Source organism: Malurus melanocephalus, unplaced genomic scaffold, assembly GCF_030028575.1.
Source record: "Malurus melanocephalus ecotype Western Australia unplaced genomic scaffold, MMel_1.1 scaffold_135, whole genome shotgun sequence".
Lineage (NCBI taxonomy): Eukaryota > Metazoa > Chordata > Aves > Passeriformes > Maluridae > Malurus > Malurus melanocephalus.
Window position 1 is genome coordinate 44,613 of NW_026623367.1, and position 11,317 is coordinate 55,929.

The 11,317-nt window shown below is 52.0% G+C and overlaps 1 protein-coding gene across 1 annotated transcript in view; it reads left to right on the forward strand.

The window, feature by feature from the left end:
• Positions 1-7,643: 7,643 nt before the first annotated feature.
• GJC2 (gap junction protein gamma 2) overlaps positions 7,644-11,317 on the forward strand; it is a 29,088-nt gene continuing 25,414 nt past the window's right edge. The window contains exon 1 of the mRNA XM_057370842.1: positions 7,644-7,763. The gene's annotated coding sequence lies outside the window, so the exon portion shown is untranslated. The remainder of the gene's footprint in view (positions 7,764-11,317) is intronic.

Here is an 11,317-nt window from a genome sequence, read left to right on the forward strand (position 1 = left end):
TCTCCAAGCCCCCATCTTCCACCTTAGGGACAGAACGAGCAGAAACCCCATCTTGGGCCACYCTTTTAATACCTCACAATCACAAACATGATTTGACAATTGTTTTGATCATTTACATTTGTCTTGGGCTGGTTTGATACACCTTTCCTAAATTTCCTAGAAAATACTCCTTCCTGTTGCYGTGGGTTTCCCATTGCTTGGTTCTGGAATTGGTTAAACAAGCAGGAAAATCCTGTGTGGATTCACAGTGTGAACCACTGTGTCCAGGCTCTTCCTGCGCCAYCAAGTGATGGGCTGTGATGATTTTTCCCTCTGAATCGTGGGATTTTGTTACAATTTGAGGGACACATTTGCAGTGGGAAAAGGTCCCCTCTAGATGGCAGAAACGGCAGCAAGAACGTGCCGGAGTCACGGAGCAGCAGCACAGGAGGTGCAGGACACGGCGCTTGCCTCAGTTCAGGGCTCTGCGGCCACCGAGCGGGACCTGCGGGGCTGTCACCAGATGGAAGTGCCCAGCTGCTCCCTGCAGATCCCTCCTGCCATCGCCCTCAGCCYGGCCTCGGCGCATCCCTGCGGGAGAGGTGAGTGGCACCCGGGCACGGGAATGATGCTCCAGCTGCGTGGCAGCGCTGGGAAATGGGAAAAACATAATTTGGATCGTTTATATTCCACTTCCCTGGTGAAGGGGAGGGAGAGGGAAGTCCAAAATATCCCACCCTGGTGGAGTAACCTGCGTTAGCTGCTGTGTGTGGTGGAGCAGACGGAGAACGCCTGGAATGCCGGCGCTAACGCGAGGTGACGGGATGGCTGTCAGGATGGAGATGGAAGCGGAGGGAGAGGGAGTGGATGGTGGAGCCGGGCTGTGGTCCCCAAGTGGGTGACACAGCTGTAGAGCATCTCCAGGGAGTCACTTTGGGTCCTGTCACCAGTGTGCCTCTCCAGGTTTGGTGTTTTGGAGGGGCTRTGCTAAGCATCCAATCCCAAAACTGTGTGGGTGAAGGCACTTGTTGAAGTGAGTTTAATTCCTGCACCCTCGAAAATTGAATGTTTGTATTGTTAATTGCATTTGCAGCCATAAATACCTTTCTGGATCTGTGGGTTTGGTGCTGGCTAGTTGTGGTCTTCCTTTCCCACATCTTTGGAGCAGGCAAAGACCACGCTGAGCATCACTTTTCTCAAATGCTGTTTCTCCACAACTGAACATCTGCTCCCGGTCCTCACTGTGRGGTGGGATCAAGGAATCACACTGGCAAAGTGATGGTACAAGAGCCTTCCAGCCCAGGGGTTATCTGTCATTAAAGATGCTCCCCCTGGAGGACCCTTTTTCCCACCTCGATCTTCCAGGCAGGAAGGTGCTGTTCCCATCTTGGGATACACAGAGTGAAGGAGCAGGCCTGCTCCCGGGTTGCTTCTAGAAATGTTAGAAATAGGGAGTTTATATAACTATAAATGCACTGCTCCATCAGACTGCGATAAATTTGGACGGACTTCAGCTTTTTTCAGTTGAGATGCTTTGGGAAATGTGGCAGCACCTCCATCCCTGCAGGAAGAGGACACTGGGGGAGGAAGAGGAGCGCAGGGGACAATAAAAGCTGGGACAAARCCTGCCCTGGGAGCTCTCCTGTCTGAGGCTGAGGATATTTTGGAGTCGACGCCAAAAACGTAACAACCCCCTGTAGCACTTTTGCTTCAAAGCTGTTGCTTTGCAGTCATYGCATTGTTTTTTGTTGAATCCAGGCTGACATGCTGCTTTTGGGGCAGGAGCTGATTATTTTCCCCCCCTTTTTCATTTTTCCTGCCTATCCAGSATCCTGGGCCATAGAAATACTCCTTCAAGGAGTGAATGTGGGGTTTGGACACAAAGATCACCTCAGCTGTGACCCAGCAGCACCAAGACCCTGCCTGGGAAGGGCATTGTGCAAAAATGCAGGAAGGCAGGCAGTCCCCAAAGCCCAAATCATCCAAGAAAAAAGCTGGATCCATACTCCAGGATAGCTCAAAGCAGCCAAAATTAGCCCAAAGCCCATTTRCCCCCATCCCAATGAGCCCACGGTCCAGAGACTTGTCCTTGCCRTGGTTTTCCTTGGCATCTCAGTGCCGTTGGAGGCAGCTCTGATTTTCAGGCTTCCTTCCATGCCACTGCAGAAAGGCACCGCGGGGCAGAGCCAGCCCAGGAAATAATTGGGCAGCCGGCGTAGAAAATGAGCTACGAGGGGAAAAAGGAGTAGGAATAACCCTGATTTTCCTGCTTGTCCATCAGTGTCCGGCTCGCTCCGCGCCTGTTTCCCACGGCAGCGCTGGGATTGAGCAGCCCAGGTATGGAAATATGRTGGGATGTTATCCTGCTGGGGCACAGGGAGGGTGTGTCGTGGGTGTCCTGAGTGCTGCCAGAAGTGTTTATCCTGGGAGGAAAAACTTTTGGATCTTCTGAAGAGGGTGTTGAGCTCTCAATGGAGGAGCCCATTGATTCCCACCTTTTTGGCAAAGAGCTTTTTTTCTGCTCTATCCAATAGGATGGAAACATCTTCTAGGAAATCCTCCAGCAGCCTGCTTGGCTTCAAACAGGAGTTGAGAGGTTTAATGCAGGGAATTTGGGGTGTCATCCCTCCACAGTGGAGTCACCTGCCCATGTTCCTCAACTCACCAGGGTGCAAAAACYTCTGGCATCTCCCAGCTGACTTTGCTCCAAGGTGGATAAAGAGCTCTGGAACTTGTGGCAGCAGAGGGAGGTGGGCTTGGGATGGATTTCCCAGCCATATGGATCCTGGGCTTTTTTTCAGGAGGTTGAGCTGGGATGGGTGATGTGATTCATGCCCGGGTATCCTGATGGTTCTTGTGCTCTCCCACAGGACAGAGAGGTGACCACCACGCTCCAGCTGCTGCCTCACGCTGAGACTGACCAGCACCACCAACACTCACCACAGGTAGGTTCCATAACCCCCACCAGCCAATAACCCTCCCTGGGACAACTGATCCAGGTGGGACCCAAAGGGATCTGTACCAGCATCCCTTGGCCACAGCACTGCTCCTGCAGGGCTCTTCTCTGACTGTGCTGCTGCTGGAAAGGAAGTTGTGTGGGAGGATGGAATTTTCTGTCGAGCGTCCCGTGGCTCTGGATGCTCCAGGGTGCTCGTAGGAGTGCTGCCATTCCCATCAGCTCCACGAGGCTGAGAGTGGCCCTGGCAGCCGGCTCAGGGGCTGGGCTGTGCCCGCCTTGCTGGCTGCTGTATTTGGGTCAGCCACATCGAGCGGATGTGCAACTGTGTCATCCCTGGAGAGCGCGGGACGCCGATCCATAACCGCCCGGCTTCCGCACCCTGCTGCCCCTTCAGCCAGCCCAGCCCTCTCCCAGCCTCCAGAACTCGGCTATCCACTTCAGRCTCAACTTTTCCCAACATCAGCAGCTGTGACCGCGCTTGTCCCGGACGTGACTCCAGCCCTGTAAATAACCAGAAGCCATCTGCAATTCCCATTGTGCCGTGGCTACTGGTACGGCCACYGGAACAACCGGATGCTTGTGGAGTCAGGGGTGCATCCCCCTCCTGATGCCTGATTTSTCTCTGTCCGGCCACAAAAAGGAGGAAACACGGGATGTTTTTCTGGATTTATGTTTTCCCCATCTCCAGAGATGTGAGGAGGGGATAAAAAGAAGGGAGGCAAAAAAGGCAAAATTCCAGTATCCAGGTGGAGCTGGGCAAATATAGATACATATTCCTTAACTTCCACATGGAGGGGATTGTTTTATTGAAACCATGTGGGAAAAAGACTCCTGGGAGCTGGTCCCAGTGGGCATGGGGAAGGATGGGGCAGCTGTGCCCCCTCAGGGTCAAAGCTGTCAGCCCAGCATTAATTTGAAGATATTTCCTGAAGAATCAGAGGTTGCTGCTCYTGTTTGCATCCATTCTTGATGGAAAACCAAGTGCCTACACGGTGAGCATTGAACTTTAGGAATGGCCTGGCTCCCCAGTGTGGAGTCAGCATGGAAGGGATGGGAAAAACTCAAAAAGCCAAAAGCAGTGCTCCAGTTACACCAGCAATGTGCTGGCCTGTATATACTGAGTACAGGATGAGAAAAAAAGAGGTTTTTTATTTTTCCTAGCTGGAAGTGGAGCATACTTGAGCTGTATCCCTTGCTTTGAACGTGATTGTCATCCTATGATGATTCCTGGACATGGGGGTATGGACTTGGGGGGAGAAAACAGCACCCCAGTTCAGGTGGAGAGGGGAAACTGGTGCCAGAGCCCRCAGCAGAGGGAAAGTCTCCCTCCCTGGCATGGTGTCCGTGGGGTGAGAGCCTGTCAGACTGTCCCCCTRAGCAGGGAGGCTGATCTCCCATGTTCCATCGATTTGGGATCTGATTGCTCGTTAGCGCAGCTCCTGACCCGCGCAGCCCAGCGAGCCCAATGCCCACGGTCATCCCGGCCAACGCCGTGTCCTCGTGGCCTCAGCCCTGGGAACATCCCTCTGCTCCCTCCTCCAAGAGCTGCCCTCCCTCCCTGCCCCTGCCAGCATCCCCAGGAGCAGCTGGCTCCATCACTGCAGCATTTCCACATTTAATTTGCCTTTATATATGTATCTTTTTTAATATCCCATATTTTATTCACCCCAGCTGCCCTCCCAAACACAGATGCTGCTGCTCCTTGGAGTCAGCCTGCTGAGACTTCACTCCATAGCATTGCTGTGGTGGCATCTCTGGCCTCTTTCCTGTTTTTTATTTTTTTCTGAAATCCAGCCTGATTTTCCTTGTCCTCTAGGGAAGAAATGTCGCTGGTCTTCTTGCAGTAGCTCCTGGTGTTTCCAGARGCAGGCAGGATCTTCCCTTGCACATTCCCATCGCCTTGGCTGACACAGATGTGCTGTCTCTCTGGGCCTTGGGTTCCTCTGAGAATATTTTGGTTCTGTTTTTCTCCCCACTTTCCCATTCAATAGTTGTATTTATCAATAAAGTCWCCCTGCTCTTCTCCAGCAGACCCAGCTCAGACTCGCCTTGTGCACCCCATCCTCCAGCCCTGACYATGCTCCCTGCAGGGAAGCTGTGGCTGCTTCTGGGGCCCTGGAAGTGTCCAAGGCCAGGCTGGACACTGGGGCTTGGAGCACCCTGGGTTAGTGGAAAATGTCCCTGCACATGGCAGAGGCTGAAAGTGGATGATCCTTAAAGATCCTTCCAACACAAACCATTCTGGGATCGAAGATCTCAGAGTGCTCCTGCCCTGGATGCAGCATCCAGATGCAAACTCCTCCAAGGATCCCAACAAATCCCCCTGGTAGCATCCCTTYGTTTTATCAGTGAGCCATGAACTCCCGACCCAATCCTCCCCACACCTTTGTACGCCCGATTTATTTCATCCAAGATCCCATTTCCTCCTTGTCTTGGAGAAACCTCCCCCCCAGCACTGTTGGCAGGACAAAACTGGGATCCCAAAAGAAGCCTCTGCTCCTCTCCAGTGGTGGGACAAAGCTCCCAGGAGCTCTCTGAGGAGCAGAAGCTTCTCCCTGTGCCACCACCCCCAGGAGCTGCCRCTCCGGAGGGGACAATGGTGCCATTGAGCGGGGTCACTGAAACGCTGCCGTATTGTGCCTGGCAGAGAGATGCCCGGCAATAATCGCCTCCTCCTTGGCTTTGTTGCAGGGCTGTGCTGGGGCTGCTGCAGGGCTTCTCCCCACCCMGGGCTCCGGTTATGCGGTGAAGATCCGCAGCTCCAGAGGCACCTTTTTTCCTGGCTGGGAAAGGTAACCGGGATGGGGCTCTGGGGGTGGCACTGMTGGGGAGGGATTGTGGATTTGGGAGCAAAAGGATGCTCTGTTCCTCATCCCAGGGGGCTATGCCAGTGTTTCACTGATCCTTGTCATATACTGTGTATTTATTAGATTTTATATATTGAAGATAGTATATTTGTTGTATATCAAATATATAAAGTCAACATTGAGAGCCACAAAATTATAATTTCTTTCTATGCCTGGAAAATATTTTGTATTAACTGTGTGCTTAAGCTACAGAAATCAAAATGTTTTATATTGTGTGCTTAAACCATAGAAATCCAACTCCCCTTTGGGTCTGGAGAATCCCTTAAAATTTGGATCCAGGATTTTGCTCAGAACTGTTTTAARCAAGGCTGAATGAGAGTTTGCATCCAATACAGAGCAGGGCTGAGATATTTTAGGAGCATATTTAAGGTATTTTTCAAGCTGTGTGATTACAAAAGCGTTTCCCTTCTGGTGGGGGTGCTTTYCTTGCCCAAATCTGCTTGAAATCCTTGKATTTAGGCTCAGCTTTGGGTTTGTGACCGTGTCAAGGGCAGCAGCAGCTGCAGGAGCAAGTGCTGCTGTGATGCCTCTCTCCTCCCTCCTCCTCCTCCATCCCTGGAGCCTCCTGCTGATTTCCTCTGGAAAGCTCCTTCTGGGAACACATACCCCCTGCCAGGCTGTTCCCAGCTCCTTCCTCCCCTGAAGCAGCTGGAGAGCAAGAAACCCGCTTGAGAAATTAAATCAGAGGATGAAAACTTGGCTGSCCCAGCCCAGCTGTGCCGAGGAGAAAAAACATCTCCTAAAATTCCCTTAAAACCAAGAAAAACAAGTTATTCTGAGGAATTTCACCTGGTGGGAGCTGCTTAAGACATGTTGAGGGTCATGTAGGTTTAAAGATGAAGAGCCACCAGATTTTAAAGGTTTAGGGCCTTCTTTGTACCAGAATTGTTCAGTTTTGGGGTTTTCTTTAATTGCAGTCAGTAAAACCTGGCTGATTTGGACTCCTGGAAGCCAAATCTCTCCCCACAACAYGGGGCCTTTAAGGAAAACATCAATTTTTGTGAGATCAGCCATAAAATCATGCGAGTTGGCAATGGGAAGGAACAGATGACRGCGTGCCAAAGGTTGTGGCCTCTGGATGGGGCAGTTATTTAATCCCTGTTTGTGGCTTTGGGTGAGGGGCAACACATCCCCCTCTGCAGCCAGAGATGTACACGGGGGAAAACCCCTCTGGCTGACAGCAGGAGGGGCTGGGGGAGGAGGAAAATGTCCCCTCTGTCCCCTTCCARCTGTTCTCCCTTCCAGCTGTTCTCCACAGAGCAGGGAGATGCTTCCAGCTGTTCCCCCTGCCCTGCAAAACTGTTGGGAAGAGAGAAGAGGGGCTGGGRCAGGAGCCTCTGGTCAATGTAAAACACTCAAAATACCAAATTTCAGCAACAGGCACTGCTTTGGACAGAAAAACTGGGTAGAAAAGAGGTTTTTTTGGTGGGGCTGCAGTGTTTCACTGTAGCTGTAAGGACAGGGCGAGTTTGCAGCTGACTTTCTGTCAGGTTTGGAGTGCAAAGGAAAAGAAATCCTAAACAAGAAAGAAGCATTTMTTACCCCGCTGCAGCACCTCCACTTCCCGCCTCCCTCTCCTGCTCCAAGGAGCTCTTTTTGCTATTTTTAGCCCTAAACCCTTCGACTATTTGCATTATTTGATTTTTTTTCCATAAGCACTGCTCTTGGCTCTGGAATTATTCCCCGCTCTCTCTCTTTTTTTTTACGGGGTTTTTTATGTGTGCTGGGAAGGAAATTCTAAAAAATCAAGGGGAACTAAAGGAATCCTTGCTGTCCCGGGGAAGGCTGGGTGTGCGAATACAGAGGAGCTTTCCCGTCTCCACGTCAGAGCGCAGCTTTGGCGGGGCGGGAGGGAGGAGAGCGGCGCCGGGAGCGGCCCCGGGCAGGGACGGGATCCAGGGATCCACAGCCGGCCAGGATGGCACCGTTTGGGGAAGGACTGAGCCCAGCGCTTCTCTGTACGTTACTTTTGGGTTTGTTTTGTTTTTGTTCTGCTTCCACTTCGCGTCGATGTTTTTGCTGGGGGTTTTTAGCTTGGCTGGATCCCAGCATTTTCCAGATCCCCCCGCTGTGCTGCAACCTCCCTCTGCTCCCACCCTGCTCTTCCCTGCTCTTCATTTTCTGCCCTTTCCCAGTTATTTGGGTGGGAAATTTGTTTGCTGAGGCGAATGTTCATGTGTTGCCTTTCCTGCCGGGGTGAGAGGCACAACATCCCTATTTGGCATCAGTTTGTGCACACTTTGCCGGCATAAATCATCCCCTGGCATGCAGGGCAGTGCAAATCCATCTCTGAGAAGTTTGGGATTAAACTAAGGGTGGTTTAGCTTTTTCCTCATGGAAAAAGGAAGAAATTCTTCCCTGGGAGGGTGGTGAACTCTTGGCACAGAAGAGCTGTGGCTGCCCCTGGATCCCTGGCAGTGTCCAAGGCCAGGCTGGACACTGGGGCTGGGAGCAACCTGGGATAGCAGAAGGTGTCCCTGCCATGGCAGGGGTGGAATGGGATGATCCTTAAGGTCCCTTACAACCCCATCCATTGTGGAGTTCTTTGAAACCCCTCTGTGTTTTGGGACCTCCTGGCCGGTCCTTATCCCAAACCTCCTTCAATCTCAGACCACCAGAGCTGGGGAGAGGAAAACCAGGTTCTGGTTTCCCTGCTGATCCTGGGTTACACTCCTGAGGTTTCTGCAAATTTTAGGATCTGCATCCTGCTTGCTTTGGGTTCATCAGCTTAGATCCCCATGCTCCTGCRTGATGAGCTGGGCTTTGAGGCCAGGCACAGCTGGAGAGCAGCACCCACAGGAGCTCACCCCAGCAGAAGCTGCAGATTTGCAGCTGCTGTCTCTAATCCGTGGAMAAACATCCATTGATAAATTCATCTTCTCTGTAAGGTGCTTTTGGATTGTTTTTACAATGACATTCAAAGCTGTGAGCAYGCTGTTCACCCTCACATCCGAAACACCTTGTGAAGGGTGTGTTCCCTCCTGTGCAGCTGGGGAAACTGAGGCACGGGGAGCCCATGGCTCGGCAGCATTGCCACCAGTGGGAGCTGAACCTGCTCCTTGGTGGCTTCATCTTCTTGGCCAATCTTCCCAGAGAGAAAACTCTCCTCTGGCTCCCAAACACCCAGGATGCTCCTCTGGAATGGATCTCCAGCTCAAGGGCCTGAGATGAATCTCATGTTACATTTCTGTAGCTTTTAACTGTCGCTTTTAAATCCTGAAGATCTTCCCCGTGGATGATGGGTGACCCTGAGTTATGTCCCTTCTACCTTCAGATCTCTGCAGATTTTCTTGGAACCAGTGTTTGTCCAAAGGGGTTCCTGGAGAGGGGCTGGAAGGAGCTTCTGCCCCCTCCCTGTTCATGAGGGGGCCTGGGAAGGCATTCCTGTCTCCCATGCTGGTGGCTTCATCTCCTATCCCAAAATGCTCTTCCCATCTATCCCAAGCTCAGGAGCTTGGCTTAGTGGATTTATTTAAACTGTGCTTGATGGGAGGGAGAGAGCCGTGTCCTCTCCTGGTGGGAGGTGAGAGAACATTCCTGTGCCTCCAAAGGGAAACAGAGTCCCTTAAATCCTGGGAGACCACAGGCACCTTCTCCTTTCACCCAAATTACCTGGGAATGCCACAGGAGGGCAACCTGTCCTGTGTCCAGAGCTTTCTCAGAAAGTCAGAGGAAGGAAATCCCAGCATAGTTCAGCTCCAGACGGTGGGAACGGAAAAAGAGGCAGAGTCAGATGAGGAACCTGCACCTTGGGCTCCTCCTGCAAGCTGGGARAGCTCATTCAGAGACAATCCTTGGGTCTTGTCCAAAACCGAAATACCAGGAGGGTTTTTTTTTTGGTGTGTGTCATAAGGAAACCCCTCATTCCTCAGGAATCTGAGGTGGAGCATGCTGTGGACCATGTTCCTGTGCTGGGGAGGACTCTCTGCTCCTGTCATTTATGGCTTGGCTGGAGTTCTTCCACCCAATGTTCATCCAAGCATCCCAAGGGTCATTTCCAAGGCTGCACAGCTCCCTTTGACCCGCTCTGTCCCGTGGAGATTGTGCTGACCAGCTATGAAAATCCACGTGGTTTCTGCTCCTTGCTGCCAGGAAAAGGGAAAATAAAGGGGTTTTTGTGGGATTTCTGCRCGTCATTGCTGCAACCTGGGGCTGTGGCAGCAGAAGACAGGGAAAAGGGACAGTAAAGGAGGATCCCCATCATATAAATGGATTAAGGCACATGAGGATAAATTGCTATTCCACTTCTAAACTCTACTGGAGCACATTATCTCCCTGCCTCTCTGAGGGCTGTCCCATCATCTCTCTGGCTGCATCCTTAGAAGCTGAGGATCCCRTGTCCCACCCTCAGGTGTTCCCAAGGAATGAGGTGACTTCACAAGGACAAGCCAAGCCCTTGAACAGGTCAGAATTGTTCCTCTAAGAGCTGCACACTCTTCTGTGCTCTTTTTGCTCCTTTCCCACCTTCCTGGAGAGGATGCCAACTTTTCCCAGCCACCAGTGGGTGTAGAAATGTGGGAGATGCTGAGCAAGGTGGGGCTGCAGGGGATCTGAGTTGTGCAATGACAGGATGGCAGAGGCTGAAGGTCCTTCAGGAGGTGCAGATCCCACCAGCTCCCTGTGCCGGTGTTTGTCAGGGACATTGGTATTTCCTGTCCAGCTGAGATTTTTCTTGGCTGCACCTTGTCCTTTCCTGGTTTATTTTTGAGATGTCTGTGAGGACCCCCAACACCCCTGCACTGCTCCCCCCAGCTGGGACTGGCCCCAAACTTGGTGCCATCACCCTGATCATTAATGGCACTCAACAGCCTTGTCCCCGCTTGCCATCCCTGGGGATGCCACCACCAGCTGTGACCTGTCAGCACCAGGAGGGTGACAGGGTGGCACCAGCTGCTCCACAGGAGGCACAACAGTGGTGAGGTCACAGAACCCTATTTTCTGAGTGGATTCCCACACAGCATCCCCYTTTCCTCAGAGATAAGGCCCATTTTGGCAGAGCAAAGATTGAGGGATCTCGCATCTCCAAGGCTGCATTTCTGATTTGCYTTGTTATTTCTGACCCTTTTTAATGCCCTCTTGAATTGGCTTGGCCCAGAGCTGTGCAAGTGTCTGCATGGTGTGAAGCACCTTTCAAACACAGGGTSGGGGCCAGCGAGGCAACGAGCCCCCCATGGCACCACCAGTGGGATGTAAACGGGCAAAATCACAGGAAAGCAGCCCAGAAATGGGGCTCGTCTCCCACTGTGGTGAGGCATCATTTCCAGCCCAGCTTTAAGATCTCTGGGTGCTTCCATCCCCTCTCTCTCTCTCCCTTTCTGGACCAAGGCAGAGYTAATTCAACCCACGACCCCAAATAATGTTCCCCAGCGGTTCCAGCCCTGCAGAACACCTACTGCGCATCCGGAAGCCTCTGCTTCGGAAACCTGAAGCCGCTTCAAACGTGAACCCGAGCCAAATTCCTCCAGGCACGGTTTTATCATCCCTTTCTTTTTTTTTTTTTTTTTTTTTTTTT